The following is an 18418-nucleotide window of genomic DNA, read 5'->3' on the forward strand; positions in this document are numbered from 1 at the left end:
AAAAAATCCCCAGACCCAAAGCCTCTCATTCTACAACAACTCTGGGCCAGTGCTGTGGCACAGTTGATTAAGCTGCTGCCTGCAACTCCACCATCCCATACAAAAGCACCAGGTCAGGTCCTAGCTGCTCCACTTCCAATCAAGCTCCCTGCTAATGCACCTGGGGAGGCAGCAGAAGATGGCTCCAGTTGGAGCCCAGCCAGCAAGGTGGGACTCTCGCCTCCTGCTTCAGCCTGGTCCACCCCCAACCACCCCAGCCATTTGAACATTTGAGAAGTAAACCAGCAGATGAAACAGCAATCTCTCTCTCTCTCTTTCTTTTTTAAAAATGTGCCAGCATCCCATATGGGCGCCTGCTCCACTTCCCTTCCAGCTCCCTGCTTGTGGCCTGGGAAAGCAGTAGAGGAAAGTGGTACAAAGTCTTGGATTTGTACCCACGTGGGAGGCCTGGAAGAGGCTCCTGGCTCCTGGCTTCAGATTGGCTCAGCTCCAGCCATAATGGCCATTTGGGGAGTGAGTCAGCAGATGGAAGCTCTTCCTCCTCTCTGTCTCTCCTCCTCTGTAAATCTGACTTTCCAATAAAGACTTAATAGTAATAATACACTTGATTTCTCTACTTGACACTCCAATGCAAGGTCCTTGCCTGTCTGATCACCACGTAGCTGAGTCCACACACCCTCTGCAAACAGCTGTTATTGCCAGATGCGACTTCCTGCCCTTGTGTCAAAGCCGTCCCCATGGCATTTCCTGCCTCCCAACCCTCTAGGAGTACACAGAGCCAGCATTAAACACGTTGACTTAATTCCTGCTAGAGTGCGAAGGATGCCCAGATGCACTCAGGGGACTTGACAGCCAGCTCATCCAGCCCAGCAAAGGATGCTGAGCACCTGGTCAGAGGATGGAAAGCAGAACAGGTTGATCCACTTGCCCGGCCAAGCTTTGCAACATGTTCCAGGGCCTGGGAATGCACTAAGGTAGACTTGATCAGCCGATAGACCTTGGAAAGATTTTTCTCAACTCTGGTGCAGCAAAGCCAACATCTCAGAAATACCAAAACCACTCGAATAACAGGGTCTCTAAGGTGTCATCAAAAGACCACCCCTCCTCCCCAGCAAAGAGTGAGCCCCTCCCCTTCCCCGCTGTGGACATAGGAGGGAAAAAAACTAAAACTTTTGTCCTATCCACTTTCCTTCATACCTCAACCCTCCTGACCCTAATTGGAGACCCACATGGGTGTGTATCCCGCTCAACTGTGTAAACAGTATTAAAAATAAAACTTTTTTGGGCCCAGTGGCGTGGCCTAGTGATTAAAGTCCTTGCCTTGAACGCCCCAGGATCCCATATGGGCACCGGTTCTAATCCCAGCAGCTCCACTTCCCATCCAGCTCCCTGCTTGTGACTTGGGAAAATAGTCAAGGATGGCCCAATGCTTTGGGACCCTGCACCCATGTGGGAGACCTGGAAGAGGTTCCTGGTTCCCGGCTTCGGATCAGCACAGCACCGGCCGTTACGCTCACTTGGGGAGTGAATCATCAGACAGAAGATCTTCCTCTCTGTCTCTCCTCCTCTCTGTATATCTGACTTTTCAGGAAAAAAAATCTTTAAAAAAGTTTTATTTATTTATTTTTTAAAGATTTATTTATTCTGTTACAAAGTCAGATATACAGAGAGGAGGAGAGACAAAGATCTTTCACCCACTGATTCACTTCCCAGATGGCCAAACTAAACGGAGCTGACCCGCTCCAAAGCCAGGAGCCAGGAGCTTCTTCCTGGTCTCTCATGTGGGTGCAGGGTCCCAAGGCTTTGGGTCGTCCTCAACTGCCTTCCCAGGCTACAAGCAGGGAGCTGAATGGGAAGCGGGGCTGCTAGGACACAAACTGGCACCCATATGGGATCCCGGTGCATGCAAGGAAAAGACTTTAGCCACTAGGCTACTGCGCTGGACCCTAAAATTCAAATTTTTAAAAAGGGAATGAATGCCCAAAATGCATTGGGCCTGGTATGCAGATGGAAGCAGGCATCAGATCTGAGAATGCTATGCGGGTGGTTACCTTGCTGCCTTCTCCCCCCAGCAGCCAGAGGGACCACCTATTCTGCAGACAGGACAACTGAGGCTCAGAGACGAAGCCACCCCCAAGTGCCGGAGCCTGGACCAGAACCCCTATCCCAGCTCCTCCTGCCACTGACCGATCTCCTCCACCCCAGCGCATTTCCACTTCTGCCCAGGCCCTCGCCCAGCGCGGTGCACACATCCCAGCTGTCCTTGTGACCTCAGGCCTGGCCTCCCCCGCCGGTTCCCCGCTAAGCCTGCCCAGCCAGCCAGTTCATTTCCTATTCCACAGCGCCACCTGGTGGCCCCAGAGCGCACAGCCTGCTCTTGATCCAGGGTTAGTGGGAACAGCCACGGGTCTGCAGAGAATTCCAGCCGCACAGCCCAGCAAAGCCAGGGCTTCCGGCACAGCCCACTCCTCCCTCTCCGTGACACTCCTGTTGCCACTCTCCAGCCCACCCTGCCAGTGTGGGGAGTGGGCGCCTCCTCCTCACCAGCGGCAAACTCAGCAGGTGGGGAGAGGGATCTTGCTGCTCTGCCCCACCTCAAATGGGCAAGCCCAACCTGTAGGCCCCCACCACACTGAAGTAGCCGGTGGAGGCCAGGTGTTGCTTTTGCCCCCAGATCTCAGCCCACTACCTCCCTCGCCCTTGCTCTGGGCAAACCACCTTGCACATGTTAAGTACAGAGTGCAAAATCATGCTCGCCAAAGGATCACCGCAAGTGCCCTGGCAGATCAGGAACTCGGGACGGATGTGGACAAGGCTCGGGGGAGCACAGTGGGAATCTCCTGCGCTTGTCTTAGGTGTCCTTCATCTCTCCTGGAGCACGTGGGCCAGGAAGAGAACCCTGACCCCCAGTGCCCTTTGGGAACACGCAAAGGGCCCCTGGTGGTGACCCCAGGGACCCGTGACTTAGGAACCGACCTTGGACTTGAAGATGAGACCTTGGGTCATCCAAGGCAGACCCGGGGACTTGGGGGCAGCTCAGCCTCTCACCTTCCCTGTTGCTACTACCTCGTTTGGAATAATGATAACTTAGTGGGATCCTTGGAAAGCAGGGGCAGGAAGTGAAAGTCTACCGTTTGTTTGTTTCTGGAGCTGGCAGTGCTTTATCAAGCAGTACAATGTTCACTGGAAAAAAGTCAATTTAGGAACAAAGCAGGGGAGGGCAGAATGCGTAACATGCAGCTCCACGGTTGGGCATGTTCCAAGACGCCAGGGAATCTTGAAGCTTCACGTGTGTGTGTGCCAGGTTTCCTCCCGTGGGGACCACGCTTAATTTGGAGATCAGGCACCCAGGTTCACGCTCACGGGTCTGGGAAGCAGCTGCAGACGGCTCAAACACTTCAGTTCCTTTCACCCACAGGGAAGACCAGGCTGGAGTTCCTGCTCTTATGTTCTCTAAAGATTCGTTTTATATATTTGAAAGACGAAGTGGGGCAGGAAGAGGGAGCAAGGAGGAGGTGAGAGAGAGACAGAAACAAAGGGATCTTCCATTCGCTGGTTTAGTCCTCGCATGACTGCAACAGCCAGGTTGGGGCCAGACCCAAGCCAGGAGCTTCTGCCAGGACTCCTACGTGGGTACAGAGGCCCAAGGGCTTGGGTCATCCTCCACTGCTTTCCTGGGTACATTCACAAGGCACCGGAGCAGTAGTAATAAAAGAGCCAGAAAACAGCTCATTGTAACAGAAGTCCTATGCTGTGATCTCTCTGCCTCTCAAAGACCCCCGGGCCACACCTGCCTTTGCTCTTGGACGCTGTGAGATGGAACGAAGCATGTATGAGTGAACACAAGGTGAATGACATTGGCTCTGTGACGGAGCTTCGGGCAGCAGCATCAGTGCTACAACACAAGCCCCGTGAGACCCTGGCTGAGATGGCTCCTGCATGGCCACTGGTAACCTGTGCAGGCGGCATGGCGACTGCAGACAAAGGGGAGTAGCATGCTGGCTGGGATGCTCGGGACTTTGTGCTACTCAGAATAACCGGTCACGTGAGCTTGTGATTGCTGGTTTCTGGAGTTTGGCATGTAGGACTCTTAAGATCCTGGCAGACTGCAGGTGACCAAAACCTTGAAAAGCAAAATCACAGAGACATGCCACAGTGAGCTGTAAAACCCCAAACTAAAAACAATGAGGTTTTCAGACACAGCTGCCTCAAAAGGTTTTATTATTATTATTATTATTATTATTATTATTATTAATTACATTGCATTATGTGACAGTTTTATAGGCTCTGGGATTCCCCCAACCCCTCCCCGTACCCTCCCCGACATGGTGGATTCCTCCACCTTGTTGCAGTATTACATTTCAAATTCAGTCAAGATTTTCATTGCAAGCGTATACCAAGCATAGTGTCCAGCATCTTGTTGTCCAGATAAATCCAACGGTTTCTTGGGGAGACCATCTCTGGTCTGAAGGCAGAGCTGGCAGAATATCGTCCCAATCAATTTAAAGCCACAACATAATATCAACAACAATTTACAACATTATGGAATTATTTGACATGGTATTGAGTAACAAATATATTTTAAAATGCAAGTTCTTAACCACATTCTGTGACTACTTCATTGACATTTCAATTTTAGTTTATATACAACCGGCTTCTATACACCTTAAAATGGCTACAAGGTACTATTCAGCTGTCTCGTGTCTATTTTCATTTTAGTATTTAGCAGTTTATAGTGTTGAAGCATAATTTTGCTGAACTTGGCAGATTTTAGGATAGTCCAAACTGGCTTATAACTCTAGCAAGGCATATGTCAACAATTGAGGTGCAGAACAGTTTTAGGAGGGGTGTGCAGAGAAACCTACAATATCTGAGTGAGGAATAACTAATCTTTGTGTCCTGCCTAGTAAGGTATGTGTGAGTCCACGCTGACCGTTTCCTGTCTGGTTCTAAGCTTTTCTCAAGGTGCGTCAATGGAGTTTGCCAGTTCTTCTCTCCTACATGCCAGCTCGTGCTCGGGCAGGCTCTTCCTACACTGCGGCGAGCTGCCTCCCCAGCAGGCTATAGCTTCTCGCTCACTCTGCTCCACCCTCCAGGATCCAGAGCTGACAAAGTGATCCTCTTTCCCAGTGATTCCCATGGACACATCCCCATCCCGAATCCCAACACTGAGTACCAGTCCTGCAGGGTTCCACCCCCACCCAACGTCCCAGCGACAGCATCACACCTGTCCCACTCAACCCATGGATGACATGAGATCCTGACATCATCAGGACATGCCCCAGCTCCTATAGGACAGAGCCCCGCATCACCCAACACCTGTGGCAAGAGCCAGCTGGCACTGGGGCCCCAAGGACCTGGATTCAGGTCACAGCGAGGTCATTACTTGGCATTGAGTAAGCAGGAGGGCCTGTCTGAGTCTTAGTTTCCTTATAGATTGCAAGCTGGAGGGCCTTCCATGGCCAGGCAGTTAGCAGGCAAATAGAGCAGCCAGTTCAGCCCAGCAGGGGACTATGGTGTCCAGCTGCCACCGGGCCCCGTATTTCCAGTTCCTCCAGTTTTTTAAGACAGTTTCCCCACTGTTCCACAGTCAACGCCCATTTGGAACCCACCTCCCGCCATCTGCCTCAACCAGTAAATGGTGTGCCACGACAATTCCACCCCCTTAAGGCTGCTAGAAACTATCTGGATTCCTTCTAGACTTTTTTTCCAAGCTTAAGAAGGGAAGTATTGCCACTTGTCAGCCCATAGAGAAGCCAGGCAGAGGCTGCATGCCACGACTTGCCCCAGAACAGGTGCAATCCTGCCTGGGGGGCATCAGAGTCCAAGGGAGGAAGCCTGGAGAGGACGTGCTTAGTGGGGGTGCCGCTTCCTCCTGCACCTCCCAAAGTGCTTTGTAGCTAGATGGTGGCATCACTGCGCGCATACCTGAGGGTCTCGGTACTGTACACTTTATTGCTGGGTTGGGATTTTCTGAGTTGATTTGAAAGGCGAGGTGATACAGAGATCCCACTCTGGCTTACCCACCAAGTGCTCCCCAAAAGCCAGAGCTGAGCCAAGTCAGGAGCTGGAAACCCAAACAGGGCCTCCCTAGTAGGTGGCACTCGAGCCATCACAGCTGCCTCCCAGGGTATACAGTGGCAGGAAAATGGGGCTCGAACCCAGGCCCTCCCAAACAGGATGCAGGCATCCCACGTGTTGCCCTGAGCACGCATCCAACACCCACCACCAGCATGTATGTTTTACATGCACAAATCCTGTTGCCAGTTGTGAAAGCTTTGCAGGATCTGCCACATTGGACATATGCAGCGGGGTGGGGGGGGGGGGTTCTGACCTGGCTTGGTATTGAATTACGACACAGCCAAGGAGGATCCTTTTCAATATTCTCACATCCCATATTTTCAGGGAGCAAAACATGGCCTCTGGTCCTTGGGCAGGGCTGACCACAGTCGAGAAGAGGGAGGAAGAAGGCAGTGCCTCCCGGGAATCATCAAGGCCAATGGAGCTGGGAGCCGGCCAGGATGTTCCCTCTCCCACTGCCCCTGGGCCACACGGAGGGCAAAGAGCCTAGCCCTCTGGGTTTTGTTGACAGAGCCCAAGTTCAAGTTTTGTGAAGTTAATAATGAGGCTGTCATCCATCCACCCCAGGGCAATTAGAACCGTGCAGAGGGTGGGGGAGGCTAGGCCTTATTATCACAGGAAATTATAAATAGAAGGATCCAGGCTGCAGATCTGCACAGCATCACACTCCCACCACGACCAGCCTGTGCTGCTCCCAGCTGCCATCCCGAAGGGCTCTCCATTGTGGCCCTGTCACCAGAGCCTGACTTTTAATGCTGTCCAGAGCAGGACCGGCCAGTCCAGCTGGAAGCAGCAGGGCAGCCGGGGCAAGATAAACGTCTTTGTGTTCTCTGCCTCCTGACTCCAGGGTCTGGAGGTGTCTGGACCTGAGCGAGAAGGAACTGGGCTCAACCTGTCAGGCCAGGGTGTTGGGGATGCTGAGCGACAAGGCGGCGGTGTGGCAATTCACCCTCCCGGTCCCTTCCCAGTCCAAGGTTAGAGCAGGTTCCCAGGCTGAAGCGGCAGCTCTCACTCTCCAAAAGGCAGCAGAGGAGGCAGCCCAGGTTCCCACAAGGACCTTTCTTCTCTGCAAACTCTCCCTTTCTCCATCACATTAGGTACAAACAGGGTTTGGTAGTTCAAGAAAAAAGAATGTGGTACAGCCAGTTAAGGCTTGAGTCCCACCCTGGTACCTCCACTCTGCACCCATTCCCCCTGTTAATGTGCAGCCCGGGATGGCCCAAGTGTTTGTCGCTGCACCCACGTGGGAGACCTGGATGCAGCCCTAGCCCCTGGCAGTAGCAGGAATTCAGGGCGTGAACTAGCAGAGAGGCGCTCGCTCACTCTGACACCCTGCCTTCCAAATAAATAAGTCAATACTTAGACATGCAATAAACTTTTTAAGGATGGAAAGTTAAAAAATGCAAATATAAATGGAAACATCTGCAGCTTGGAGCATCAGCCTGGTGCCACATGAGGGAAATTCCACACCACATAACCACATTTTTTTTTCTCTTTATTTATTTGAAAAGCAACATTACTGACACAGAGAGAATATTCTATCCGCTGGTTCACTCCCCAAATGGCCACTACAGTGAGGCTGTTTCAGGAATCAGGAACTTTGCCTGGACTCTCAACACAAGTGCAGGAGCCCAGGGGTTTGAGCCATCCTCCGCTGCTTTCTCAGGTTCATGAGCAGGCAGCTGGATTGGAAGTGGAGCAACCGGGACTCGAACCAGTATCCACTGGCCCCCACTTCACAGATTTTTAAACTGAGGTAGCAAACAATTTGTCCGAGTTTACGTGGCTGATGGGTAAAATTCAAATCACTCACTTTGGTTTCCCCTACCCATACTCTGATGGACTTCCGGCATAGCTCAACGATGCAGAACAGGGGGAGTGGCAGAGACTGCAGAGCCTGGCAACTCCACACCCAGAGTGGGTGGAGGGCTACAAGGCTGCGGGGTGGCCCTGACAGAGGGGAGGACCCCAGTTTCTCCAGGAAAAGTTGAACATCAGAAGCTCACCTGTGCCTCTACCTGCTTTCTGCAGCTGTAACTGAACTTGGGACTCCCGACTCATGGCTCCGGAGGCTGGGAAGACCAGGAGTACAGCCCTAGCATCTTACAAGGGCTTCTTCTGGCCACAGCTTGGACAGGAAGGCATCAGGGGTGAGACCAAGCCAGGGTCAACTAGGGATGGCCCTTACTGCAAAGCCACTCATGCAGTGTGCAAACCACTGCCCTGCCACTCCATGAATGGAATTGCCCACTCACAGGCTCAGCCCCCAGGGGGCTGTGCGGAAAGTGAACTTCTGAAGAATACAAACCAGCCACAGTAGGGGAGAATGGGATCACACATTGTTGGCAATGAGCCCGAAGTGGGCCGGAGAAAGGCCCTCTTCTGGCCAACAATTTGCAAGGCTGGCTCCTGACTGCCAGCCCTGCCTCCCCACCCTCACCCTGTCCCCCCCCCCACACACACACACACTGGTCTCACTGAGCTGAAGCCAGGCCCTGCACTCTCCAGCATCTTTTTCACAAAGATGGTGAGGCAGCAGGCAAGCCACAATGAAGTTCAGCGTCCCGGACTCAAGCTATAAGACTTTGTCCTAGTTTTTCCATGCATCAAGTAGAGGACAACTACAGGGGGCCGGGAAGGGAGGGATCGGCATTGTGGTGCAGGGGGCTAAGCCACAGCCTGGGACACCTGCATTCCATATCGGAGTGCCCAGGTGCTCCGACCAGCAGAGCCAGGGGGAAGAGAGGCACAGGGAGAGGGTGTGGGGACGAAGCACCAGACCAGTGATGGTAGAAGTCTCTGCGAAGTCTCGCTCTAGCGCTCCTTCACCTCTCCTCATATACTCTTCCCCCCCCAACCCATGTCCTAATTTAGCCTGGATATTGGATACAGGTGAATCCAATTAGTCTAGGTGTTTTTAGCCACAAGCCCAGTTCCTGTTTCTGCCCAGGCCAAGGAGCGCTAATCAACTCCTTAGCCCACAACTCCCGGTAACGAGCCCTGCTTCTGTTTCTGATCCAGCTTCCTGCGGAAGGGTTTAAGAGCTAGCAGGTGATGAGCCGAAGACCGGAGTTCCTGCCAGATAGAAAATGTGTGTGTGTGTGTGTGTGTGTGTGTGTGTGTGTGTGTGTGTGTGTGTGTGTGTGTGTGTGTGTGTGTGTCTGCCTTTCAAACACACAAGCCTTTACAACCAAAAAAAAAAATAATCATAACTTGCAATGTTGCAGGGTTGCTGGGAAAGATGCAGGAGGACCCAGCATCGCCCATTAGGCTAATCTTTCATCTTCAAGCAACCAGAATGGATGGATAGGGGTGGAGGTGAGAACATGGAAGGATATATAGGTGGAAAAGACGCAACAAGTAAGGGATGGGGCCAGGTTTATCTGTCTGCAACCCGTCTTTCCTTTTCAGCCTAACGGAATTACTGCTTCCTGCCCACCAACCCCCTCCCCAGTAAGACACCAAACCCGAGGGTCCCTCAAACATAGGGTAGCCAGCCCTGTTTGAATACCTCTACACAGCCCCTTCTCCAAGGTAGGCTGGAGCTGGATACAGCCGCTGATTGGGACATGAAGAGTGAGAAATTCCCCCTGCCGGTGGGCCTGGATCTCGCAGGTGCAGAACACAGTGGCTGAGCTCAGGTTCTTCCTGGCCAGGCCATGAGAGGGCAACAGTTCAGCACCTCCGGGCATCCGCCCACCTGTCAGGTGCGGATTGGGGCCAGGGTGGGACTGGGGAGAGTCGGGGTGGGACTGGAATGGGGCCAGGGTGGGGCCAGGGTGGGGCTGGGCTGGGAAGGGGCTGGGAAGGAGCTGGGAAGGAGCTGGGAAGGGGCTGGGATGGGGCTGGGATGGGGCTGGGATGGGGCTAGGATGGGGCTGGGATGGAGCCGGAGTGGAGCTGGGCGGGGTCGCAGTGGGGCTGGGGTGGAGCTGAGCAGGGCTGGGGTGGGGTTGGGGTCGGACTGGGAAGGGGCTGGGGTGGGGTTGGGGTGGGACTGGGAAGGGCTGGGATGGGCCTGGGAAGGAGCTGGGGTGGGGCTGGGAAGGGGCTGGGAAGGAGCTGGGATGGTGCTGAGAAGGAGCTGGGATGAGGCTGGGATGGGGCTGGGATGGGGCTGGGATGGAGCCGGAGTGGAGCTGGGAGGGGTCGCAGTGGGGCTGGGGTGGAGCTGGGCAGGGCTAGGGTGGGGCTGGGAAGGGGCTGGGAAGGGGCTGGGAGGGGTTGGGCTGGGGTGGGGTTGGGGTGGGACTGGGAAGGGGCTGGGCTGGGGCTGGGAAGGGGCTCAGATGGGGCTGTTAAGGGCAGATGCAACGTGGAGCAGGTGCACTCGGTGCTCTGACTCGTCCCTCGCTTTGGGAGGGTTCCTGCTGCTCCAGGGCAGGGCAGGGCGGGGGGGAGGGGGACACTAGCACCCCTGAGCAGCGAAGTTCTAAGAACAGTGTGGGGAGAAGATTGGGGGCGGCAAAGTGGACAGGGGAAGGGGGAAGCACAGCCAGCTCCTGAGGAATCTGCCAATCAACCTGAACCCCTGTGCTGACGTCGGAAGTTGGCCTGATGTAATAAAACAGGCAAGGCTTTGAACCCAACAGAATCTGGCTCCTGCAGCCAACAGCTAGGCGACTGGGGACAAAATGACCTCTAAAATAGCCTGAACGCTGCTATAGGATTCAGCTTGGACAGGTGTGAGCCACACAGCAAAAATATCAGTAAACAGAAAATATGTGCTTCATGGATGCTGTACTCACCACCTCCTCCCAACTCTCCCCTCTCCCTCTTATGTCTCCTTGGAGGCAGCAGTTAACAGCACAAGTCCCTGGTCCTTGCCACCCACAAGGGACACCTGGGTGGGTTCCAGCCCTGGGCCTGGCCCAGCCCGAGCAGCTGTGGGCATTAAGGGAGAGAACCAACAGATGCAAGCGCTCATGCTTCTCTCTCTCTCTCTCTCTCTCTCTCTCTCTCTCTCTCTCTCTCTCTTTCTCTTTTCCCTCCCCCTCTCTTTTCCCATTCCTCTCTCCTCCCTCTGCTTTTCAAGTAGATGACAATAAATTTTTTAAAGTTGAAAAAAGTCCTGCTCTTCTCAGAACCCTACATTTAAAACGAAAGCTCCCTCATATAAATGAAAAATAAATACATAAAAATAAAGCTCCTTTGTGTGTGTGTGTGTGTGTGTGTGTGTGTGTGTGTGTACATACACACACACAAACACACAAGGCTTCCAGGCTCCAAGCCTGCAGTTGCAGTTCCGTGAGTTTTCACTTGGAGGCAGCCTTGGGCTTCGGATTTCAGGCTGCCCCGACCCTCAGCCCTCTCCGCCGATGGTCATTGCTGGTCAGACAGCAGAGGAAGGAGACCCGCTGCTAGGGATGCTCCAAGAGCTGGTGTACAGACCAGGGGATGACGCTACCTTTCCCAGAGGAGAGAAACGGTGGGAAACCTGCCCTAAACAAAAGTTAAGCAGGTTCCAGGAGACGAGGAAGGTGCCGATGTGGGGAGCTATGAGCATCTTGTCAAACTTAGGGACAAGTAATAAGGAAGTTAAAAACAGGCGAAGTTGATGATGATGCATTTAAAAATGATAAGGCCAGAGATTATACAGCAACCTGGGAAGATCATATAAATGGAAGGAAGAATGTAAAACTCATTCTAAAAATTGTATATGCCTGTAAGAGAGGAAAACAAAAATCAGATCAATCAGGGCATAGACTTACAGTCGCTTACTATCTTTCTTGTGCTTTGTATTCACTTTTACAATGCATTTACTTATTTGAAGTTATTTATTCAAATAAATTTCAAAAAGATAAAGAAGAGACACAGGGAGAGGTTGTCCATGCATTGGCTCACGCCCTCAAATGGCCACGACAGCCAGGGCTGGGCCAGGCTGATGCGAGAAGTCAAGAGCTGCGCCTGATTTGCCACACGTGAGGCAGACTCCAAGCGCTTGGGCCATCTGCTCCTGCATCCCAAAGACCACATCAGCAGCAACAGGATCACAAAGGAGGCAGCTGGGAGTCGAGCCGGAGCTCTGCTCTGGGCTGCTGGCTCTGCAGGTGGAGACTGAGCTGAGCACCAAAGCAATGAGACTCATCAAGGACTTCACGCAGCACGAAACACAAGTTCTGTAACTGCACTTTAGACCTCCCCGACGTCCCTGTGTGTCGTTCCTGAGGGTGATGACGCAAGAGGCTCCCCAGAGGCTCAGAAGAGAACGTTGATCCCTTAAAGCACCTTAGGAAGGAAGAGTAAATGCGTTTCAGAGATGAGCTCTCTTTCCCAGAGTAAAGCATGGAAGGAGAGAGGACTAAAAGAAACTGCCAGGGGATGCCATCCCAGTCCTAACTATGATCCTAACCCTTATTTTAAAAAATTATTTTTATTAGAGAGGAAGAGAGACAGAGAGAAAGATCTTCCACCCACTGATTCTTTCTCCAAGTGGCTGCAACAGGCAGAGCTGAGCTGATCCGAAGATAGGAGCCAGGAGCTTCTTCCAGATCTCTGATGCTGGTGCAGGGTCCCAAGGCTTTGGGCTGCCCTTGACTGCTTTCCCAGGCCACAGTCAGGGAGCTGGATGGGAAGTGGAGCAGCCAGGACGCGAACTGACGCCCATATGGGATCCCAGCGCATGCAAGGCGAGGACTTTAGCCACTAGGCTACCATGCCGGGCCCTAACCCTTATTTGAGTAGTATCAGTTTACTAACAGTAATTGCCATGCATTTAACACTGCTCCTCTCAGGGTGCCGAGCCCTCTGTAGAGACTGAGATCACTGGAGCCACAGCTCTCAACCAGGATTTGAACTGTCTTCTCCCTGTGCCAGCCAGCCCATCTGTAGAATGGGTGAATCGTGACAGCCACCAGCCTAAAGTGCTATCATGAGGACTTGGTGTGAATCCTCTAATCAGATGCAAATAGTAAGACTTGGAAAAACTGAGGTGACTGGGTCCAACCCCACCCCCAACAAGAATAATTTCCAGCCTCTGTTTAGGCCCTAAGGGAGCATCCTTTCTTGGAGGACCTTGGCCCTTAATGAAGACACTCCTGCTAGAAATGTCTTCCTGGATCTGCCTTGTGTCATTGTGGCAAAGCCACCACCTGCTGCTCCAGTTCGAGTCCCAGATACTCCACTTCTAGCCCTGTTCCCTGTTGATGCACCTGGGAAAGCAATGAAGGGCAGCCCAAGGGCTTGGGCCCCAAAACCCACATGGGAGACCTGGAAGACGCTCCTGGCTTCAGACTGGCCCAGGCATGGCAACTGTGACTATTAAAGGAATGAACCAGCAGATGGAAGATCTCTCTGTGTGTGTCTCTTCTGCTCTCTCTTTAGCTCTGCCTTTCCAATGAAAATATATTTTTTAATAAAATAAAACTCTATTCCAAGCCACAGTGTGTTGACTGAGCTCCCCATCGAGGTACACACCATCCTCTGCCTCTTCCACGTCCCCATTAACAGACTCAGCTAACCAGAGGTGGAAATTTTTATAAAGGAGCAGGAACGGCACCTCTCTAGTACACCCTGATGCCCCATTGCACGTGATCAACAAACAATTGCCACGTTTGGGGCCAGCGCTGTGTCACATCAGGTTAAGCTGCTGTTTGTAATGCCGGCATCCCATACTAGAACACTGTTTTGAGTTTTCGCTGATTGTGAAGGATGGCCCAAGTGCCTGGACCCCTGCATTCACATGGGAGACCCCAAAGAGGCTCCTGGCTTCACATCAGCACAGTTCCAGCCATTGCAATCCTTTGGGGGAGTGAACCAGTGGATGAATGATCTTTCTGTCCTTCTTTCTGTAAATCTGCCTTTCCTATAAAATAAGTAAGTCATTTTTAAATGGTTGGTGATGAATGAATCTGGACAGAGGAGAAGGTGCTTTCCAGAGAGTGGGAGAGGGGAAGGAGAGGGAAGGCTTCCCACTGGGGTGATGTGAGTGTCCTGGAATCAAATACAGCGCCGTAGATGGGCTCAGCACAACTGGACCGTACAGTTCAGGAAGAAGCTTCATTAGTTATGGCTCCGTTGTTCAAATCAGACCACGCAGCGCTTCTTCTGACTGAACTGTGAACTGTGACAGCAGGGTCACAGGTGTCCCTCTGAGCATTCCCAGGACAAGACAGACACTAAACCCTCCACTCAGAGACACAGGGAGCACACAGAGCTGGTGCGTGGCTCTAAAGAAAGCACACAGAATACTCTGCCTAACAGTCCCCACGGCTAAAACCATGTTAATGACCACCTGTCCATTTTTTTTCACCGCTGCCCTATGGCTCAGGAATGGGTACACTTCCCAGAGCCCTTTGCAGCTGGGGGTGATCCCTGACCTAGACCTCACCAAGGGCAGTAGGAAGACTTACTGGGAAGCAAATTGCCTAGCCTCTGCTTCCTCTCTCTCCCATCTCACAGGCCGGTGACACGAGGCAGAAAGAAGCTGGGGCCCCACGTGTATTTGTTATTCATTCATCATCCATTTTTTATGAATTTGAAAGGTGCAGGGACACTGTGAGAAGAAAGGAAAGAGGGAGAAATCTGCCATCCACTGATTTGCTCCCCGAATGCTGGCAACAGCCAGGACAGGAGCAGGCCAATGCAGAGAACCAGGAACGCCCTGCAGGTCTCCCACGTGGGTACTGGAGTCCTTGCCTGCTCTCCCCCTGTCAGGGAGAACATGAGAAGGCAGCAGCCTGTTCATGATGGGACCAAATGCTTACCCTGCAGCTGGGAGTGCATCGGAGCGCCTCCCTCAGACTCAGGACTCAACCCATCTGATTCAGCCTCCAGCTGGGAGTACTTGGGGCCAGATGCAATTGGAAAGATGCAAGAGCCAGCTGCGGAGGCTACCTGCTACGGTCCAACAGCAATTAGTGTTTGCCAGTTAGTGCTGAGAGAGATGTCCACTTCAAACCTCAGATCTCACCGCCCCCTCAGCGCACGGGTAAATATTGTTACTGCTTTCACCCAGACTTGATAATGGTTTCTTTATGTCCATATAAACACAGAAGTTCTATCATTCACAAAGACATAGCTTTCCCTACGCCCTCTACCCAACACTGGACACAAAGAGCTAAAAAGGGATGGCACAGTGGCTCAACTGGTTCATCCTCTGCCTGCCATCGCCAGCATCCCAGATGGGTGCTGGTTCACATCCCAGTTGCTCCACTTCTTATCCAACTCCCTGCTTGTGGCCTGGGAAAGCAGCAGAGGACAGCCCAAAGCTTTGGAACCTGCACCCATGTGGGAGACCTGGAAGAGGTTCCTGGCTCCTGGCTTTGGATCAGCTCAGCTCTGGCTATTGTGGGCATTTTAGACAGTAAACCAGCAAACAGAAGATCTTTCTCTTTCTGTCTCTCCTCCCTGTTAAAACAAAAAACAAACAAACAAAAAAAAACCTGCCTTTCCAATAAAAATAAATAAATCTTTAAAAAAATAACTAGAAAACTTGCTGGATAATGCAACTTTACTAAACTCAATATTATATATAATAGTAAAACAAATGGGAACCTTAAATATACAAGAACAGGTAACCTGGGTACCAAGATTAACTTTGTAGAGCATTTAATAGCACAGGATAAATGTTATATGAAATATCAGAATCCAATGGTGTGTTCCTTCTCCAAAGAGAGTGGAAAAGAGACAGAAAAAGAGATGAATAGAAAACACCACGGCTGAATATGGCCAACGTTTGTTTTTGTGAGTGAAATCTTTTTTTTTTTTTTCCCTTTCTCTGTTCCCCGAAAATGACAATGATGAGCTTGGGAACGAGGCCGGGAGGTGTTTCCTGGGTCTGGACACCTGCACAGAGAGGGTGTCTGGAGAGGGTTAGAATCAGGTCTGACTAAGCCACTTTGGAAGGGTACACTGCCGGCCCCAGGCCTTGCTGCAGCCCAGCTGGTGCCCGTTCCTCCTCCAAGCGGAAGTCAGAGCAGCAGCTGCCTGTGGGTGCCGAAGGTGTTAGGGCAGTCAGGAGGCCAGAGCCACGCAGGCCACAGGCCGCTTCTCTCTGTCCAGCTTGTCCCTGGATGACTTCTCAGTGTCAGTACTGGGCATAGTACTGGGAATAGGGGGGAAAATTTGCACCTTTCTGAGTTAAAGCAGCGGAGTCCAAGGCCCAGGTTTGGCACCAGTATGATGGGGCTGAGGGTTGAGTGCCTGCTACTCCACTTCCCATCCAGCTTCCTGCTGATGCTCTGGGAAGGCAGGTGCTGACCCAGGTGCTTAGACCCTGCCACGCACCTGGGAGACCCAGATGGAACTCCAGGCTCCTGGTTGCAGCCACTGCAGCTGTTTGGAGAGTAATCCAAAGAATGGAAAAATCTCCCTTTCTCTGTCTCACCCTCTATTAAATCTTCCTTTCCAAATAAATAAATAAATGCATCCTTTGGAAGAAAAAAAAGGTAGGGGAAGGGTTTTCATCAGTGCTGGGATGCTTTCATTACACAGTTGAGCATCCCTAATCCAAAAATTCCTGAAAATCCTAAATATTCCAAACTCTGAAACTTTCTGAGCACAACCCCACAAGAAGAAAATGCCGTTCCATGGAGCTTTGTCTCATGTCCGGAATGACTGGAATATTGAAGGGGTGAGAAGTACCCAGCTCAGATGTTGACTCTAAGCCACTCCTGGTAGGGCACACCCTGGGAGCAGTGGTTGGGTTTGATTAGTGCGGTTCCTGTCACCCACCGGGAGACCTGGCCTGAGTCCCCAGGCCCCGGCTTCTGCCTGACCCAGCCATCGGGGGGGTATTTGAGAAGGGAAACAGAAATGAAAGTATTCCCTCTCTCTGCTTTCTCTGTCTCTCTTTCTGCCCTCTGTCTCCCACAAATAATTTTAAGCCAATAAAAATGAAATATTACATAAAATAAATTTCAGGCTATTTGTATAGGTGTATATGTGAAATATACAATTATGTGTTTAAGTTGGGTCCCTTCTCTGAGATATTTCATTGTGTATTCTGCAAATATTTTTTTTTAATTTATTTGTATCTTACTGGAAAGTCAGATTTACAGAGAGGAGAGACAGAAAGATCTTCCATCTGCTGGTTCACTCCCCAAGTGGCAAGAATGGCCAGAGCTGAGCTGATCCAAAGCCAGGAACTTCTTATGGGTCTTCCATATGGATGCAGGGTCCCAAGGCTTTGGACCGTCCTCAACTGCTTTCCCAGGCCACACGCAGGGAGCTGGATGGGAAGTGGAGCAGCCAGGGCTTGAACCGGCGCCCATATGGGATCCCAGTACATGCAAGAGGAGGACTTTAGCCACAGGCTACCATGCCGGGACCTCATGCAAATATTTTAAAATCTGAAACACTTCTGGTCCCAGGTATTTTGGGTAAAGGACAATGGCCATGTAGGGATGAATATTTCTCTCCAAGGAATGAGTATTTTCCCAACAAGATGCTGGTCTGTCTTCTCCAGTCCCCCATAGCTAACTGAATTCCCACATTTTTCAAACATGTTTTTTTAATTAGGTCAGTATTTTCTAAAACATAGAGCTTCTTGGGTTTAAAAAATAATAGTAATAAATACTTAAATACTTTTCCTAAGTCCAATGAGACAAAAGAAATACCTCAGCCTTAGGATTCTTAGATTTTCTTCTTTGGGACAAAGCTAGACGTTTCTAGGTTTGAAAGCGGTAGAGGACGGCTCACGTCCTTAGGCCCCTGTACCCACATGGCAGACCTGAAAGAAGCTCCTGGCTCCTGGCTTCAGAGCGGTTCAGCTCTGGCCGTCACAGCCACTTGGGGAGTGAAGCAGCAGATGGAAGATCTCTCTCTGTGAGTCTGTCTTTGAAACAAAAAAAAAAGTAAATCTTTTTTTTTTTTTTTTAAAAAAAGACGTTTCCAAGTTAAAAAAAAGAGAATTAGTTACATAAAAATACCATGTTAATTAAGATTTGCTTATTTAATGTTTATTTTATCATCTCTGTTTATATATCATGGTACAGTAAGAATTAGAGATGTGGGCCCGGCTCAGTGGCTAAATCCTCACCTTGCAAGCACCAGGATCCCATTTGGGCACCAGTTCGTGTCCCAGCTGCTCTACTTCCCATTCAGTTCTCTGCTTATGAGCTGGGAAACTGGTGGAGGATGGCCCAGGTACTTTTACCTATGTGGGAGACGCGGAGGAGGTTCCTGGCTCCTGGCTTCAGATGGACTCAGCTCTGATCATTGCAGTCATTTGGGGAGGAAACAACTGGATGGAAGATTTTTCTTTCTCTCCTTCTCTCCCTAAATCTGGTCTGCCTTCCCAATGAAAATAATTAAAAAGAAAAAGAATTAGAGATGCTTATCTTTAATCTGAAAATCCTAAATTCAAAATTTACTCACAGGACTACTCCAAAAGTTT

This window comes from Ochotona princeps, chromosome 19, assembly GCF_030435755.1.
Source record: "Ochotona princeps isolate mOchPri1 chromosome 19, mOchPri1.hap1, whole genome shotgun sequence".
Classification (NCBI taxonomy): domain Eukaryota; kingdom Metazoa; phylum Chordata; class Mammalia; order Lagomorpha; family Ochotonidae; genus Ochotona; species Ochotona princeps.